Below are 19670 nucleotides of genomic sequence, written 5' to 3' on the forward strand. Positions count from 1 at the left end.
GGGGGGTTAGGGGGGATGGAATCCACCGCTCGAAGTGCTCATGTGGATGTCTCCCTCTACACCAATCGTCGAAAAGGAGGTACCTAGGGTCTAACTTGTCTGCATTGTTGATCTAATAAAAGAAAAAGCACCTCTCATGGGCCTACACAACAAGATTCCAATAAAAATATTAGTAGCCTACTTACACAAATGAAGAAAAAAAGATAGTGGAAATAATTACTTATATTAAAACGACTGCATGTGTAGAAGCAACGCGCTGCTGTGTCTGGATGTCTCGATTGAAACACATTGGCCGGGAAACCACAGTCACTGTTAGGGACAGGGAGGTCAGAAGGGATGGGGGCATCTTTGCTAGACGCGTCAGGGTATAATTCTCGAGGATGACCCTGTTTTCGCCAAAACTCCTCCCGATATATGTCTTGCATCTAACAAAATGGTTGTAATTTAACAAATAAAAATCAAAACATCATAAATTAATGTCAATGAGAACCATTTGCATTACAACAATTAAAATATAACCTACACTTTGGTGCAAACTCTATCTTAGATGTAAACATGCAAACTATATAAAAACTATACTTTGGTCACTAAAAAATAAAATTTGGTACATAAAAAGTGTGTCCATATATCTATTCACATATAAAAGTTGAGATGCAAACTCAAACAAGCAAAAATCATATAAAAATTGACCTTAGAATACATGGTAATCATAATTCTAACTAACCAATTAACCTTAACATTGGTAATCCTAATTCTAATCTTTCAATCCAACGTTGTAACGAACTCATATTTTCCTCCGTACTCTAACTACTCATTCAAATCCTTCGATCCACCGTGGAGGCCGAGGAGGAGCTTTATTACCTTGACAAGGCTGAGGAGGAGCTTCAGGGAAGGTAGGGAGGGGGCCAGCAAGGGAGGGTGTGACCAACGGCTATTGGCGGCGGGCGTGGGCCACGGGCGCAGGTGTCTGGCGTCTGGTAGCGGTGGGCGTGTGAAAGGGAAAGAAAGGAATGGAGAGAGAGAGAGAAAGAGGGAAGAGGAGGCCGCGTCGCGGGCCTCTACTGGGCCATGCCATGTCGTGCGCGATGGCGCGTTGGTGCCGCGCCAAGATCTATGGCGCAGCAGAGCTAGGCCACGTCACCGGTCAGCGCCCGAGTCGCTGCCATGGCGGCAGCCGCGCCGCGCCGCCATGCATGGCGCGGTAGCGTAGTTTGGCCGCGCCATGTCAGTTGGCGCGTCCAAAAGTGTTAGTTTTTAAAAAAACAAACAGTATCAGTTTTAAAAATAGTTTAAAAAAATGTTAAAAAAAAAAATCACAGCCATAGCCCACAGGTCCGTAGAGGCCTAGGCCGCCCGCTGCCGATCTTTGCTATATATTTGGCACTATTTATATCATAATTTGTTGAAGGGCGGACCTGGTGCAAGCCGTAAAGTATTACCGCTTGTGACCGGAAGGTCCCGGGTTCGAGTCGCGGTCTTCTGGCATTGCACAAACAAGGGTAAGACTTGTCACTGACACGCTTCTCCAGACCCCGCACAGAGCGGGAGCTCTCTGCACTGGGTACGCCCTTTTTTATATTATAATTTGTGAAAATTTCCAATTTAATCTTTGAATTATGACTTATCATATTATTTATTGCATACCATTTATTGAAATCCTAGGTCTGACACTTTGGAGTGACTGAGTACATTGAGAATGACCCGCCGCAGCTGGACTCCAACATCATATACCTGAAGACCTTCTACTATTGAGTCAGGGAATTTCTGCTTCCCAGTAATGTTAGTGGTTAGTTTTTTTTTTATTGAATCGGAAATAGAGATTGATAACTAAAAGTACTCTCTGTTGTAAAGGTTTCTCCTGAGTTAATTTCAGCCAACGTTAGGTAGTAATTGGTGCTACCATCAGCTTATTCGCTGGTTGGTTTCTGGGCTGATAAGACTGGCTGGTGCTGGTTTGTTGTGAGAGAAAAATACTGTATCATGGCTAATAAGCCCTGGCTGAAACCAACAAACGAATAGGCTGTATGTATTTGGTCAAGTTGGAATTTTTTCTATTAGATGTTTACACTAGAGTGGTGCATGTATCAGGCACCTTTGGTTGGTTGGATTGCCTGCTTTCAGTAGGATTTTATTACTACCTTGTTGCTGTCGTTGCAATTTCTGGGAGATGACCAAGACTTACATTTCTTGGAGATTGATTTCTCAAATGTTGCTGCTTTGTAGTCCAATATATAGATATTACTTTTGGCTCTTGCATGAATATAGTACTCATGTTAGGTAATTAAAACGTGAATTGAACTTCTTGTTCATCAATGTAGGTTTGCCCATGACCGGACAGCGCACGCGTACTTCAGACGATGAGGAAGATGAGTTTTAGTACATTGGAGATGCATATGTATGAGTCGATAAAACGTTTATGGCCTTTTCAGCAGCAGGAAAGTAAATGTGAGATAACTGCATGCATGGTATGAAAGCTTGTGGTGGCACGGCATGGGAGCCTCCGGCGCCGGTGGCACATGGGCAAGTGCTGGTGACATGTGCATGGGAGCAGATGACGGTGGGTGGGGGAGTTGCATGATGGATGAGAATGATGGAATGGGAGATGGGGAATGGGGAAAGGAAATTTGGGTGATCGGCATGGGGTGGCAGGCGGGCGCTGGTGAGGATCAGATGGTCGAGGAAGATAGAGCCAAGGAGGGTTGTGTAAGCAGACGATTTAGCAAACTTAAGCCCGTATAACCCGGTAGTCCGTGAAATCACGAAGGATTTCAAACCAACTCACATACCAGCCAAGATCGTAATAAGTTTAGCGGTCACCATCACATATTACATAAAAGTTCGCATCACAGGTACATCAGAGTTTAAACATAGTTATTACAAAATGAGTTCAATTAGAAGTAGCGGAAGCCATTTGTTCAAACCACACACACTCACACGGAGTTCAAATACAGTGTCAGCTAATGATCATCTCCAACAAAAGCATTAGACGAGACGTAAGGGATGACCATGCCCATGGTCCTAAGCATCACCCATCGCGGGACAAAGGCAGTTGACACAGTAGCCGCAATACATCTGCCCATCTGCAACAAGGGGGAATAAAACCCTGAGTACGAGAAGGTACTCAGCTAGACTTACCCGACATAACCGAAAATAAAGTGACACCAAGGATTATGAAGGGCTTTATAGTAGGGTAGCTGATTCATTTGCAAAAAGAGGCATTTTTAGTATTTCAAGAACCTTTCCAAAAGCATTATTGTCAAGTTAACTATTATTAACCTGTCGACTACATTTGCACTTATACTAGAGCAAGCATGTGATTAAGCAAATAATGATAACCAATGATCATTAACAACTTTCATAATGTCATATTCATTATAACTGTCCAAGTGTTCCATCAACATTACTACGATGAAGTAACTCAAGTCAAGTGCTCACTATCCAGGAGTGATGGTAATTTGAATCGATTCCTAACCAGCTGGTGATTTATTCCTTACACAAACCTCACTCACCCGCTAAAGTGAGGTATTGGTCACCGAGTCAACTATCCAGGAAAATCTTGAGTTTGCCAGGAACCACATGTACCCGGGGGCCGACCGACTGCCTTTCGGTCTTATCATCGCGCCCCCGTGTCCTACCACACCTGCTCTGGTACAGTGCACTGTGGGCAATCTACTCGGCCCGAATAATCTCCCAGCTTCACGGTCGAAAGGTACTTTATTCGGCCAGCTAAATGTAAGGCATGCGTTCAACATGACTCGAGGCCCAACAACGGTCGGTCCTTAATCGACACAGATAGAAAACACTATAGTCCAAAACCTTGTAAGTCTCCGTCCGGTCTCAACTTCAATTTAACACTTAGTTATACCATGATTACATAGTTATCCAAGCTGATCCAGGTAACCACCTATAGCTCGCAGGAGACAGGAAATCACCCGACTTCTACCGGTCTAAGCCAGCTAAGCATTGACTCGACTGCGGATACCAGGGTAACAAGGATATAGTATAACAAAGGTAGACAAGGTATAATGCAGCAACAGTTGCAAACAACTCCTGAACGTAATGCATCAATTAAAGTAAAGCATTTAATTAATAATTGCAAACCGGGGAGAAAAATGCTCCGGGGCTTGCCTCTCTCGAAGGAGCTTGGGCGGTGATCGGGGCACTCTGGAAGTTTCTCAATGTCCTCCTCGTCTGCTTCGGTCACTTCTTGTGGCTGCACCTCGAGCTGCTCCTCGGGCTCCTCGGGTATGATGACCAGGCTCTCGGTATGATGCAGGTGCGTAAGTGCTTATGCAAAAGGTGCATCGGATGAAATGAATACAATGAATATGCTTGCATGCAAGGTTGTCAACATCATCCAAGAACATGTACTACAAGCACATGTCATCTACTATATTATCTTCTACTACTAATATGCTAAGTCAACACATCTCATTAAATGCTTCAAAGATACACCAATGCTTCACTAATTTCTTAATCATGCATAAAGCAACATTTGATTAAACCCTAATTAGTAATAGGTTTGAATAGCAACATCTATTTTTATAGCTTAGAAAAATCTTAGAAAATTACCATAGCACACTACTACCCTAAGTAGTCTACCATCAGATTTTTATGGCATTTGGATAAGTAGAATAGCCTACACAAAAATGACAAGCTATGGCATAATTATGATCATGAAAATACTTTGTACTGTGAAAAGTGTCAAACAACAGATGTAATATTTTTCCTATGTTCTACACAGTAAATAATCACAGCACAAAAATTATCACATGCATGTTTTATACAAATTTTGCTCTCCAGCAAAAATAACAAAAATCAGCCATTAAAGGCACTTGAACTACACCTCATACTTTTTCTACAGGACATGCATGGAATATATTTTTCACAGAAAGTACATTACACAAGGAGAGTAACAAACTTGGAATCATATTTTTCTGATCTTTTTATGCTTTATTATGCCTTTCTCAAGAAAACAGCAATTTCAATGATTAAATAAAACTCCACAGAAAAGTATCTCAAAAATGACATGCAATATTTTTATCATGTAGATCTGGTGACAAGAAGCACAACAAAATTTGTTTCACCATTTTTGGAGCAATATAACTAGAGATATACATTTTACAAGCTTTTTAAATCAATTTTTGAATTCATTTTCTTTAACACTGAAATTCCACCAACCCAAAACCGCTAGGTGCACCTGGTGCAGTGCACCCAGAGGGCTGCCAGGTGGGACCCTTGGTCAAACCGGGCCCACGTGTCAGTCGGAGCCGAGCAGGGCCATCGCTGACCGGCCGGCGTTCGCTGCCGGTGAGCTCGCTGGCGGTGAGGTCACCACCAGGGGCTCTCCACAACGAGGCAGACCCGATGCGCCAAGAATGGGCACTAGAGGAGCTCGGAGGGAAGCTCGGTGGTGTGCATGGCAGAGCAGAGGTGTGGCTCGTTGGCGATACGCCGACTCTGGCCACGGCAAGGCACGGGGAGGAGCGCACGAGGTTCGCGAGGGCAAGGCGGTGCTTACGCGCGCGAAAGGAAGGAGAAAGGTGGAGCGGAGAGGGGGTGCCCACGGGAGCGAAGCTCTCCGGTGAGCTCGGCCATGCTCTGGTGAGCAATAGCGGCCGGCTCGAGCCTTACCACGTCGAACGGAGATGAGCACAGGCTGTGCGATGGGGAGGCGGAGCTATGGGCGAGATGGAGGGGTCAACGGCGAGCTAGGACGGCCAGGCGAGCGAGTTCTGGCGAGGCGCGGCACGCGGTGGCGAAGGCGGGCGTGCGCTACGGCTGTTGCTACTGCTGAGTGAGCGAGAGAGAAAATGAGATGGAGGAGGGGAGGCAGACGCTGCTCGGTAGATGTAGGCGCGCGCATGGAGGGCGAGGTAGGCCGGCTACGACGCGCGGCGAGCTTCGCCGGCGCATGGCGGCCACGCGGCGTGCGTGCTCTGTCGCCGGTCGGGCGCGGCGTGAGTGAGCCAGCGAGCGAGCGAGCGAGCGAGCGGGCCAACGCGGAGGCAGGCCAGGCCGGCGTCGCGAACTGGGCCGAAAGTGGGGCGGCAGCCCATAAAGTGAAAAATGTGATTTTTTTCAAATAAATTTCTATTCCTATTTCATTCAATGCAAATTTTTAGCAATTTCAAAGCAGTTTCAAACTTTGGCCCAAAAATAAAAGTTGCTCAAAAATTTATTCTCTACAACTTTGCTTTTATGACCAAAGTCAAATTCCATATAGATTTTGAACTATATATTTAAAGTAAATTAAATCCCAAAACCCTAATTTTTATGAATTATTTTAAAAGCATAATTTGGCAAAACTTTGAATATAAACTTTGCTCCAAATTGCATCCTAAATATTTCCAAGTTAATTTAGTGATCAAAACAAGTAATCATGGCATCCAAACATGAGCATGACATTTCACAGTGTTTTAAACATACTGAATTTCGCTCAATTTAAGCACCACATGAAATGATACTTCATTTCTTTCGAAATGAAATGCATGAATGATGCTTATGCATAAGGTGATGATGATTATGCTCATGGGATGAAATGGTAATGCACGCTTAACACCTGAGGTGTTATAGCCCTCCCCCCTTATAAAAATCTCGTCCCGAGATTTGGGTTACGAACCATTTGTTATAAAAATCTTCATAAGTTTTTTGTAGATAATCTCCTGTTTCCCAAGTTACATCTCCCTCATAATGATGATTCCACTGTATCTTGTATGTTTTCACCACACTATTTCCGAGTAGCACGTTCTTTAGTGTCTAAAACACGGACCGGTTGCTCACGATACACCAAATCTGATTTGAGTTTGATGCCCCGAGGTTCTATTCTTTCCTCCAGAACACGTAAACACTTCTTGAGTTGTGATACATGGAAAACTAGAAATACGGTACTCATTGTCTTAGGTAACTCTATCTTATAAGCTACTGGACCTCTTCTTTCCAAGATCTTGTATGGTCCTACGAATCTAGTGGCAAGCTTTCTTTGGATTCCAAACCGCTTCTTCTTCATTGGCGTGACCTTTAGATAAACATAGTCACCAACTTCAAACACAAGGGGTCTCCTTCTTCTATCTGCATAATTTTTTGACGTGATTGGGCTGCCTTCATATTTTGTTGAATAATTTGAACTTTCTTCTCGACCTCTTCTACAAAGTCAATGCCATAATACCTTCTTTCTCCTGGCTCGACCCAATTCAGTGGTGTTCTACATTTTCTGCCATACAAAGCTTCGAATGGAGCCATCTTGATGCTTTCTTGATAACTATTATTGTAAGCAAACTCAGCTAATGGTAACCATGACTCCCATGAACCCCTAGAAGACAACACATAGGCTCTTAACATATCCTCTAGAACAGCATTCACTCATTCAGTCTGACCATCTGTCTGAGGATGATAAGCGGTACTACGAATCAAACTAGTTCCCAAGCCTTTGTGCAAATGTTCCCAAAAGTGAGCCGTGAACTGTGGCCCTCTATCAGATACTATAGTCTTTGGTATGCCATGCAACCTCACAATTTCTGCAATATACTTCTCGACATATTGAGGTGGTCGATAATTTGTCTTGACAGGTAGGAAATGAGCGGTCTTGGTAAGACGATCCACAATCACCCAAATTGAATCATGTCCCTTTTGAGTAGTGGGCAAACCCAAGATAAAATCCATACTTATATCATCCCACTTCCAACTAGGTATGGACAAAGGTTGCAACAAACCGGTAGGTTTCATATGAATAGCTTTCACTCTACAACATGTGTCACATCTGGCAACATATGATGTAACTTCTTTCTTCATCTTGGTCCACCAATAACGAGGTCTCAGTTCTGGATACATCTTACTACTTCCTGGATGGATAGATAGCTTAGAAAGGTGAGCTTCATCCATGAGTTTATTCCTAAGCTCTCGATCCTTGGGAACCACAAGACGGTCATCAAACCACAACACACCCTGTTCATCTATTCTAAAGTGCTTAGACGGTTTTTCTTTTATTTTCTCTTTGATGTGGAATATTCCCTTGTCTGTTTTCTGGCCTTCTATTATCTTACTCTCCAATGAGCAACTACTCTAAATACTATGTAACATAGCAGGATGCATCAGATCGAACCCATCTTCAAGTAATGGCTACACATTCAAGCAATGTGACTTTCTACTCAAAGCATCTGCCACTACATTGGCCTTTCTAGGATGATACTGCACATTCAAGTTGTAATCTTTGATCAATTCTAACCACCTTCGCTGTCTCATGTTTAGCTCTGGTTGGGTAAAGATGTACTTGAGACTCTTGTGATCTGTGAAAATATTGCACACATTACCAAGTAGATAATGTCTCCAAATTTTTAGGGCATGCACAACTGCAGCAAGTTCAAGATCATGTGTCGGATAGTTGACCTTGTGCTTTCTCAATTGACGTGAGGCATAAGCAATGACTCTCCCTTCTTGCATAAGAACATAGCCCAATCCAGTTTTTGATGCATCACAAAACACATCAAATGGTTTCTCGATGTCCAGTTGTGCTAGAATAGGAGCAGTGGTCAACAGTTTCCGCAAGGTGTGGAAAGCTACTTCACACTCCTCTGTCCACATGAACTTGTGATCTTTCTGTAGCAGACTTGTCATTGGCTTGGCAATCTTCGAGAAGTCCGGTATAAAACGATGATAGTAACCGGCTAATCCTAAGAAACTTCTAACCTTAGGAACTATGGTCGGTGCCCTCCAATCCATAACCTCTTGCACCTTACTTGGATCGACTAAAACTCCATTTTCTGATAGAATGTGACCAAGGAAAGGAACTTTCTTCAACCAGAATTCGCACTTGCTAAACTTAGCATACAGCTTATGATCTCTAAGTCTGGTCAAGACAATTCTCAGATGCTCTTTATGATCCTTCTCGTTCTCGGAGTACACCAGAATGTCATCAATGAACACAACCACGAACTTATCCAATTTTGGCATAAAAACTGTATTCATCAAAAACATAAAGTATGCAGGAGCATTTGTCAAGCCAAAGGACATGACAAGATACTCATACAACCCGTATCTAGTGGGAAATGTGGTTTTTGGTATATCTTGTGGCCTAATCTTGATCTGATGATAACCGGATCTCAAATCTATCTTGGAGAACACCTTAGCCTTGGCTAATTGGTCAAATAGAACATCAATATGAGGCAAGGGATACTTATTCTTGATGGTTACAACGTTAAGTGGCCTGTAATCCACGCACATTCTCAACGTGCCCTCTTTCTTCTTCTTCTTCACAAACAAGGCAGGGACATCCCCATTCAGACTTGCTTGGCCGGATAAACCCCTTTTTTGATAACTCTTCTAGTTGCTTCTTCAGCTCAACTAATTCATCTGGAGGCATCCGATAGGGTCTCCTTGAAATTGGAGCTGTTCTAGGGATTAACTCAATTCCAAACTCAATATCCCTATCTGGCGGAAGACCAGGTAACTCATCTGGGAATACATCTGGAAACTCACACACTACCGGAATCTGATGAATAGGAATAACTTCAGTAGCACATGTCACACTTATAAGGTCTGTTCTCTGAGGCAATGGTACTTGGAAAGTACCCTCACCCAGGGGATCCTTAAGGGTAAGTACCCGACTTCCTGTATCTATAACTGCTCCCCAATCCTTCATCCAATTCATCCCTATAATGACATCCAGAACTAGTCCAGGCATAACTATCAAGTTCACTCGAAACTTTCTGCTACCTAATTCAAGGGTTGCCCCTCAAACCATCCGATTGGTCAAAACATCAGCCCCTACTAAACTTATACGGTAACCATAACCCAATTCGGTGCATAGTTGTTCATGTTTCCATGCAAATGCTTGACTCATAAAAGAATGCGATGATCTAGAATCAAATAGAACAACTATAGGGTTTTGGTTGACAGGAAACTTACTAGCGATTACGGGCTCTCCCTCAGGAATCTCATCCATAGTCATACTATGCACCCAAGCAGTATAGGTCTGCTGCTTCTTCTTTGGCAGATAAGGACAGAACCTTGAGAAGTGGTCGGGTTGATCACAATTGTTGCAGGGTCCCCTTACTATACCAGCAAATCCCACAGCTCCCTTAGAACTGCCCTGTACCGCAGTTGCGACAGCCTTGTTGGACTGCACTGCCATCTTGTAAGGCTTCTGTGGTCCCCTAAAATTCTAACCTCTCTGCTATGGTGGCCTAAACCTAGCGCTAGGTGTAGAGGGACGATAGGGAGGATGACCTCCTGCAGGTGCTCTTGCTTGGGATGGACCACCTTCTAGTGCTCTCTTGCTAGTCTTGGCTGTGGTACTAGCATTGTTGTTCTTTTCCTGCTTCAAACAATCACTGATAAAGTCATTGAATCTAGCGCAGGTGTTGGTACCCACATGCTTCATCATCTTTGGATTGAGTCCTCTCTTGAAACTAGCGATTCTCTTAGCATCAGTGTCAACCATGTTGGGAGCATAACGACACAAGTTATTGAAAGCATGCAAATATTGCGTCACAGGTTTTGGTGCCCTGATTCAATGCCAAGAACTCTCCCAACTTCATCTTGGTCAACCCGGGTGGAATATAAACTCCACGGAAGGTCTCAACAAACTCTCTCCACATAATCTGAGCATTTGGAGGGAAGGTTGTGTGATGGTGCTTCCACCACATTCCCGCTGGTCTTTGCAACTGATGTGCAGCATACTCAGTTTTCAATACCTCAGTCATCCTCAACACACGGAATTTATCTTCCATAGTGTTGATCCATTCTTCAACATCGAGTGGTTCTATTGCTTCCTTGAATATTGGCAACCTGGTGTCCATAAAATCTTTGAAGATGCTATACTGATTCACCCCAATGCCACCACCCTGATTGTTACCGCGCTGAACATTGTTGGCGATGGTACGCAGAAAATCCTCCATGTTCTTCTAGGATTGTTCCGTGTTGCGCTGACTCCTGAGCAACTGTGCGAAGAACACCTCTAGGGTGAGCGGGGGAGGAGGTGGCAAATGCGGTTCATGGGGGGCTCATTGTTGTTGACATGGTTTCCACCACCACCACCAGTCCCAGCACCATTAGCACCGGTCTCAGCGGCCTCATAAGTGGTATGGCGAGTATTTATCATCTGCATATTTCAGCCACAAGTAATGATTGAGTGAAGCTATAATAATTGTGAGTGAAGGAAAAATTATGCCGTACTGAATTTACTGGAGAGAAAAAATTCATACAATAAAACAGAGGCACAATAATCGCATCCCAATTAAAACAACATCACTAATTAAATTACTTCAAAAGCAAACATCGCGTCCATACAATTGACTTGCCAACTACATACACTGGACTTTTATGTGTTCAGATATCGCATTACTAGCCAAGTTCCAATCACATGCCAAGTCTCATAAGTTCGAAGTAAGATACATTAGGTTACATGCCAACAAAAGAAAGGTCATCGCGACAGGACCTAAACACTAGCGCAAGGCAACTAGCCTACTCCTCGGGGCTATCGTCGGGGTTAGAGACGTCACCATCGCCCCCAGGTGAAACTACAGGCTCGTCCTCATCGTCGTCATCGATGTCCATGCCAGCAGTGTCTGGAGGAGCATATGGGCCAACCCCATTGTAGAGCGCGTGAAACTCCTCATGCAGGTTGACGTTGTACTCCTCTAGCTCATCGACCCTCTGCAGCAGAAGGTCCCTCTCATTCCAGGCTTCATTCCTTTCCTGAACCAACTGTCTAATCATGTAGTCTACATTGTTGTTGGCCTGAGTCAACGTATGCACCCACTGCATAGCTCTATCACCTCCTTCTATCGCCTGGTCCCGCTATAAGCTCATATCAGCCAATTGCTCCTACAAACTAGCTATAGCACGCGCCTGCTTCTTCTTCTGCTTTCTTACCTTGAGCTTATCATGACTACGCAAGCCAGTCAAAGTCCTAGTAGGTACACTCAAGACCCTGATACGCTCTGATAGCGGCAAACATAGCACTCATAGCATGGTTGTCGCTAGCCTATCCCTCAGCTGGACCTCTGACCAAAGCACTTCCCTGAGGCTGAACCCAAATAGCATCACGAGGATCATCCCTAGGAAAGGTGCCAGCTAGAGCTGCTGCAAGCTCACTGGGAAATCTGCTCATGATGTCCCGGATGACACGGAAAGCTGCTCCCTCTGCACCCTCAACAGGAGTGCGACCCTCAAACTCCAAATGCCAACCATCCCACTCTGGAGCATCACCAAGAGCACGAACTATGATCTCTACCACTACAAGTCCATCCTTTGCTAACTGGCTCTCATTCCAAGAGTACACCGACTCTTGACCCTCTGGGTACCCCACATCATGGAGCACTCTCCAAAGCAAGGTCGGCATGCCAAACTCGCTCAAGAAGGTGTCCAGTGGTGCGGTGCTCCCTCAGGGCCAACTGACGTCGAGGTGCTCATCCTCCGGTGGACTTATGGGCGGTCTGCTTCGTGCGGGCCATCTATAGCAAAATTTCTTTTATTACCCCGTGGGAACATATTTTAGGTGATACAACTTTTATCAAAATGAGATAATCAATTTATAAGGGGAGGAATGCGTGACATGAATGAAATGCACAAGTAATATGATGTATGTACATGCCATACGTTCTCACAAACTTATGAAATAAATAATTTCTAGCGACAAATTCAGTGGCATACAAACGATCTCTCAAATACGCATCTAATACGTTCTACACGATAATGTTGTTATGTACCTGCAGAAGATTCATTTCAGCCCAATTCCCAATGAATGCATAAAAGTAGTAAATTTTATCTATATGCTCTACACTGAATCCCCAGATACATGTATAACGGTAGTAACTACCCGAACCATCGTCCTATTGACGGCATTGCCTCAACAGACGGAATACCCACACATGAGATACCTTTGTAAAACATGCATAGAACTTGTAATTACTCTAGCATCATATAAGCATTCACCCTAGATCGGCGGTGTATCCGATCATGCTCTCACAACTCACACTTACCGAGGCGTAGAGGACAAATGATCCATACACTACCACTCAAACAAGTGGCACTCATACAATAGCACACCATATGAGCAATGAAAGAGAAATATGATGCAAGAACCCCAAGTCAGTACTTAATTAAGCCACCTAGAGTCCTTAATTGGGCATAAAGGATATGACCATTGCCACACTTTTTAGTTTGGAAATCACGTTTTTCAAACGCCTTTTTGTTTTAAATACACTTGTGAACAGTAACACGCTAAACCATGCTCTAATGCCAGCTATAACAGAACCGACCAATTATACAAAATTAAGTAAGAAAATCACCCGCCAGAGTAGACGATTTAGCAAACTTAAGCCCGTATAACCCGGTAGTCCGTGAAATCACGAAGGATTTCAAACCAACTCACATACCAGCCAAGATCGTAATAAGTTTAGCGGTCACCATCATATATTACATAAAAGTTCACATCACAGGTACATCAAAGTTTAAACATAGTTATTACAAAATGAGTTCAATTAGAAGTAGCGCAAGCCATTTGTTCAAACCACACACACTCACACGGAGTTCAAATACAGTGCCAGCTAATGATCATCTCCAACAAAAGCATTAGACGAGATGTAAGGGATGACCATGCCCATGGTCCTAAGCATCACCCATCGCAGGATAAAGGCAGTTGATACAATAGCCATAATACATTTGCCCATCTACAACAAGTGGGAATAAAACCCTGAGTACGAGAAGGTACTCAGCTAGACTTACCCGACATAACCAAAAATAAAGTGACAACAAGGATTATGAAGGGCTTTATAGTAGGGTAGCTAACTCATTTGCAAAAAGAGGCATTTTTAGTATTTCAAGAACCTTTCCAAAAGCATTATTGTCAAGTTAACTATTACTAACCTGTCGACTACATTTGCACCTATACTAGAGCAAGCATGTGATTAAGCAAATAATGATAACCAATGATCATTAACAACTTTCATAATGTCATATTCATTATAACTGTCCAAGTATTCTATCAACATTACTACGATAAAGTAACTCAAGTCAAGTGCTCACTATCCAGGAGCGATGGTGATTCGAATCGATTCCTAACTAGCTGGTGATTTATTCCTTACACAAACCTCACTCACCCGCTAAAGTGAGGTATCGGTCACCGAGTCAACTATCCAGAAAAATCTCGAGTTTGCCAGGAACCACATGTACCCAGGGGCCAACCGACTGCCTTTCGGTCTTATCATCGCGCCCCCATGTCCTACCACACCTGTTCCGGTACAGTGCGCTGCGGGCAATCTACTCGGCCCAAATAATCTTCCAGCTTCACGGTCGAAAGGTACTTTATTCGGCCAGCTAAATGTAAGGCATACGTTCAACATGACTCGAGGCCCAACAACGGTTGGTCCTTAATCGACACAGATGGAAAACACTACAGTCCAAAACCTTGTAAGTCTCCATTCGGTCTCAACTTCAATTTAACACTTAGTTATACCATGACTACATAGTTATCCTAGCAGATACAGGTAACCACCTATAGCTCGCAGGAGACAGGAAATCACCCGACTTCTACCAGTCTAAGCCAGCTAAGCATTGACTTGACTGCGGATACCAGGGTAACAAGGATATAGTATAACAAAGGTAGACAAGGTATAATGCAGCAATGATTGCAAATAACTCCTGAACGTAATACATCAATTAAAGTAAAGCATTTAATTAATAATTGCAAATCGGAGAGAAAAATGCTCCGGGGCTTGCCTCTCTCGAAGGAGCTTGGGCTGTGATCAGGGCACTCCAGAAGTTCCTCAACGTCCTCCTCGTCTACTTCGGTCACTTCTTGCGGCTGCTCCTCGGGCTCCTCGGGTATGATGACCGGGCTCTCGGTTTGCGATCCTGTATGATGCATGTGCGTAAGTGCTTATGCAAAAGGTGCATCGGATGAAATGAACACAATGAATATGCTTGCATGCAAGGTAGTCAACATTATCCAAGAACATGTACTACAAGCACATGTCATCTACTGCATTCTCTTCTACTACTAATATGCTAAGTCAACACATCTCATTAAATGCTTCAAAGATACACCAAAGCTTCACTAATTTCTTAATCATGCATAAAGCAACATTTGATTAAACCCTAATTAGTAATAGGTTTGAATAGCAACATCTATTTTTATAGCTTAGAAAAATCTTAGAAAATTGCCATAGCACAGTACTACCCTAAAAGTCTACCATCAGATTTTTATGGCATTTGGATAAGTAGAATAGCCTACACAAAAATGACAAGCTATGGCATAATTATGATCATGAAAATACTTTGTACTATGAAAAGTGTCAAACAACAGATGTAATATTTTTTCTATGTTCTACACAGTAAATAATCACAGCACAAAAATTATCACATGCATGTTTTATACAAATTTTGCTCTCCAACAAAAATAACAAAAATCAACCATTAAAGGCACTTGAACTACACCTCATACTTTTTCTACAGGACATGCATGGAATATATTTTTCACAGAAAGTACATTACACAAGGAGAGTAACAAACTTGGAATCATATTTTTCTGATCTTTCTATGCTTTATTATGCCTTTCTCAAGAAAACAGCAATTTCAATGATTAAATAAAACTCCACAGAAAAGTATCTCAAAAATGACATGCAATATTTTTATCATGTAGATCTGGTGACAAGAAGCACAACAAAATTTGTTTCACCATTTTTGGAGCAATATAACTAGGAGATATACATTTTACAAGCTTTTTAAATCAATTTTTTAATTCATTTTCTTTAACATTGAAATTTCACCAACCCAAAACCGCTAGGTGCACCCGGTGCAGTGCACCCAGAGGGGCTGCTAGGTGGGACCCTTGGTCAAACTGGGCCCACGCGTTAGCCTGGAGCCGAGTAGGGCCATCGCTGACCGGCCGGCGTTCACCGCCGGTGAGCTCGCTAGCGGTGAGGTCACCACCAGGGGCTCTCCGCAACGAGGCGGACCCGATGCACCAAGAACGGGCACTGGAGGAGCTCGAAAGGAAGCTCGGCGGCACGCATGGTGGAGCGGAGGTGCGGCTCGTCGGCGGTACGCCGACTCTGGCCACGGCAAGGCACGGGGAGGAGCGCACGAGGTTCGCAAGGGCAAGGCGGGGCTTACGCGCGCGAAAGGAAGGAGAAAGGTGGAGCGGAGAGGGGGTGCCCACGGGAGCAGAGCTCTCCGGTGAGCTCGGCCGTGCTCTGGCAAGCAATAGCGGTTGGCTCGAGCCTTACCACAGTCGAACGGAGACGAGCACAGGCTGCGCGATGTGGAGGCGGAGCTGCAGGCGAGATGGAGGGGTCGACGACGAGCTGGGACGGCCGGGCAAGCGAGTTCCGGCGAGGCGCGGCGCGCGGTGGCGAAGGCGGGCGTGTGCTGCGGCTGTTGTTGCTGCTGAGCGAGCGAGAGAGAAAATGAGATGGAGGAGGGGAGGCAGACGCTGCTCGGCAGATGTAGGCGCGCGCGTGGAGGGTGAGGCAGGTCGGCTGCGATGCGCGGCGAGCTTCGCCGACGCATGGCGGCCACGCGGCGTGTGTGCTCTGTCGCCGGTCGGGCATGGCGCGGGCGAGCCAGTGAGCGAGCGAGCGAGCGAGCAGGCCAGTGCGGAGGCAGGCCGGGCCGGCGTTGCGAACTGGGCCGAAAGCGGGGCGGCGGCCCATAAAGTCAAAATGTGATTTTTTTTCAAATAAATTTCTATTCCTATTTCATTCAATGCGAACTTTTAGCAATTTCAATGCAGTTTCAAACTTTGGCCCAAAAATAAAAGTTGCTCAAAAATGTATTCTCTACAACTTTGCTTTTATGACCAAAGTCAAATTCCATATAGATTTTGAACTATAGATTTAAAGTAAATTAAATCCCAAAACCCTAATTTTTATGAATTATTTTAAAAGCATAATTTGGCAAAACTTTGAATATAAACTTTGCTCCAAATTGCATCCTAAATATTTCCAAGTTAATTTAGTGATCAAAACAAGTAATCATGGCATCCAAACATGAGCATGGCATTTCACAGTGTTTTAAACATACTGAATTTCACTCAATTTAAGCACCACATGAAATGATACTTCATTTCTTTCGAAATGAAATGCATGAATGATGCTTATGCATAAGGTGATGATGATTATGCTCATGGGATGAAATGGTAATGCACGCTTAACACCGAGGTGTTACAGGTTGTGCCGGATGGGACGGCGGTAGTTCCGAAATCACCGGACCCGAAGCCGACAGCGGTGGAATGCCGTCGTAGCCGGGTAGGCTGATGGATAGTAGCGGTGGCACCGACATGGACGGGAAGCTCTCGACAGCGGCCTCACAGTGTGACAGGTCGCCGACTTGGCGCTGCGGGCCATAGTGGTCGTAGTGAGGGCGTTAAGCGCATCTGTCGGCGCCTGGGGGGAAAGAGGCTGGGAGACGGCGAGTGGCGCAGTGGTGGTGGGGAAGACAGGAGGGGCAGTGGTGGTGGTGACGGCGGATGACGTGATGGGAATGGAGGGGGAGGTGGAGCCTGACATTGATACTAGGTTATTGGAGCGTATGCTGCTGCGAAGGGAGTAGGAGTGGCTGGTCGCCGGTCGTGGCTTGAATGCCTGCCGACGTACTAGCGGTGCCATGGCTAGGGCAAAGAGAGAGAGCAAGAGGGTGAGCGCTAAGGCGCCAGAGAGCAAGAGGAAGATAAACTCAATCTCTGGCTAATCCTCCATTAAGCAATAGTGTTCCAACTTATACATGGATCTTAACAAACCTCAGCTAATATTAAGGGATAATAATCAAATGAGCTAACACTCCTAAATCATTGGATCTCGATAACTAATGTGGTTGAACCCTGAAGACGTCCAGGTGCATCGGCGCCCCCTGGTGACCGTGCTCTGCCGCGCCATGCCGTGGCCCACCATTCAGCCACGGTTCTTGTTGCGACGCTGATAGACGTTTTCCACCATATCATTCAATATGCACAAAAATTTATATGTTATCTCAAATGATATTTTTTTCTGCTTTCTGTGGTGTTCTCACTGAGGTGCAGAATTTAAAGTTCTACAAAGAATTAGCCTGTAGCAGTCTATGAGGCAAGACAATGGAGCCCTAACGTGTCTGACCCTGTTTGCACGGAACGACGAACGGACGAAGCCACAGGTCTGGAGAACAATATTGAAGGTACAGAGCTCTCCTCATCTTAGCGAGTTCTTCCAGCAGACTTTGCCATGACTTGTTGAGTTGGACTGTTGGAGCATCGTAGTATTGACTGTGCTCACCCACTGACTTCTTGCAGGCCTCAAGCTCGGCCATGGCGCTAGTGGCCTGACACACGTCCGATCCAAACCCCCCATGTCGGGTTCAGCGGGCTAGAGGGGCCCCAAACCCCAGCCTTGGCTGCCGCCACGCCAGGGCCACCCCGCGCGTGGTAGGGGTGTGTGGGTGGGGGGCTCTTCCGGAGATTTGTGAATAAAGGAAAGTCTATATTAAAAATAGGGAAAATAAATAGACAATTATTTAGGAAAAAGTGCTTAGATTATTTAGAAAAGAGGTAAATGCATCGTAGGCCCTTGAACTTGTCTTCGGGTGTCACTTAGGTCCACAAACTCTCTAATCGTACTTCTGGCACCCTAATATTGTTTAAGTATGCCACTTAAGTCCATAACTCAACGGAACAAGGTTTTGGTTGACGTGGCGTGAACAAAGCGCACGTGACGTCGCTGGGCCAGCTCTAGAGCCTCCAGACGTTGTCCATCTACACTACGGCACTCCCCGGCGCCATCCCGCCAGAGCTAGGGAAATGCTCCAACATCTACCTCTACGAGAACTCGCTGTCCGATCCGCGCCACCGGTCGCTCGGCGCGCTGCCGCAGCTGCAGAAGCTGCTGCTGTGGCAGAACACGCCCACGGGCCTATCGACAGAATATCATCGGCAGTTCACCAAGGGGTATCCCGCGATGGTAGATTTGTCGGTGGGGGTGCGCGTAATCAGGAACCGGATGGTCACACAAGGTGCAGAGACAGCGATTTAGACAGGTTCGGGCCGTCTGATCAACGTAATACCCTACGTCATGTGTCTTTGGTGTATTGTATTGATCTGGATGACCAAGTAGCTTGATGTAGCCTATCAGTTAGGGGACCCTGTCTCTCCTTATATAGTCTGGAGAGACAGGCTTACAAGTAAAGTATCATATTTGGTACTATACAATGTCTTACGGTGCATGCCGAGCAGCGCCATACACGCCTTGATCTTATGGGCCGGGCCACCTCCGATGGTGCGGCCCATGTCTTGGGGGCCATACCCCCACAGCTAGTCTTCGAGCCTGACAGTAGGTGACGCAGTCACGTGGTGCCAGGGTCATAAAGTAGAAGACCAGCCGAGCAAGCAGCCAGTCCCCGAGCGTAGCCTCGAGATGAGAACAAGCACATTCACCGCAAGATGAAGTGTGCCCACTTAGTCCTCGAGCCTGCTGGAAGATGAAGAATGAATCTTGTAGCAGGGTCAAAGAAGTCTGAAAGCTTGCCGACGTCGTCTGACATGCGCGTATCAAGACCCCAGACGTGCTGCCCAAGATCAGCACCCTGATTCGAATAGTATGGAGCAACTTGATAGCACACCGACGAGACGTAGCAAGATCCGAGCAGCAAGGGAGTCCCCGGTGTCGCTGGCGATGATCGAGCACCGAGGGGCGAGGAGTCCCCGG

The 19670-nt window shown here is 45.2% G+C and overlaps 1 pseudogene; it reads left to right on the top strand.

Moving 5' to 3' along the window:
- Positions 1–2490: 2490 nt before the first annotated feature.
- Positions 2491–19670, top strand: part of LOC136495619 (LRR receptor-like serine/threonine-protein kinase RGI1) — a 73352-nt pseudogene continuing 56172 nt past the window's right edge.

This window comes from Miscanthus floridulus, chromosome 12 (genome assembly GCF_019320115.1).
Source record: "Miscanthus floridulus cultivar M001 chromosome 12, ASM1932011v1, whole genome shotgun sequence".
Taxonomy (NCBI): Eukaryota; Viridiplantae; Streptophyta; class Magnoliopsida; order Poales; family Poaceae; genus Miscanthus; species Miscanthus floridulus.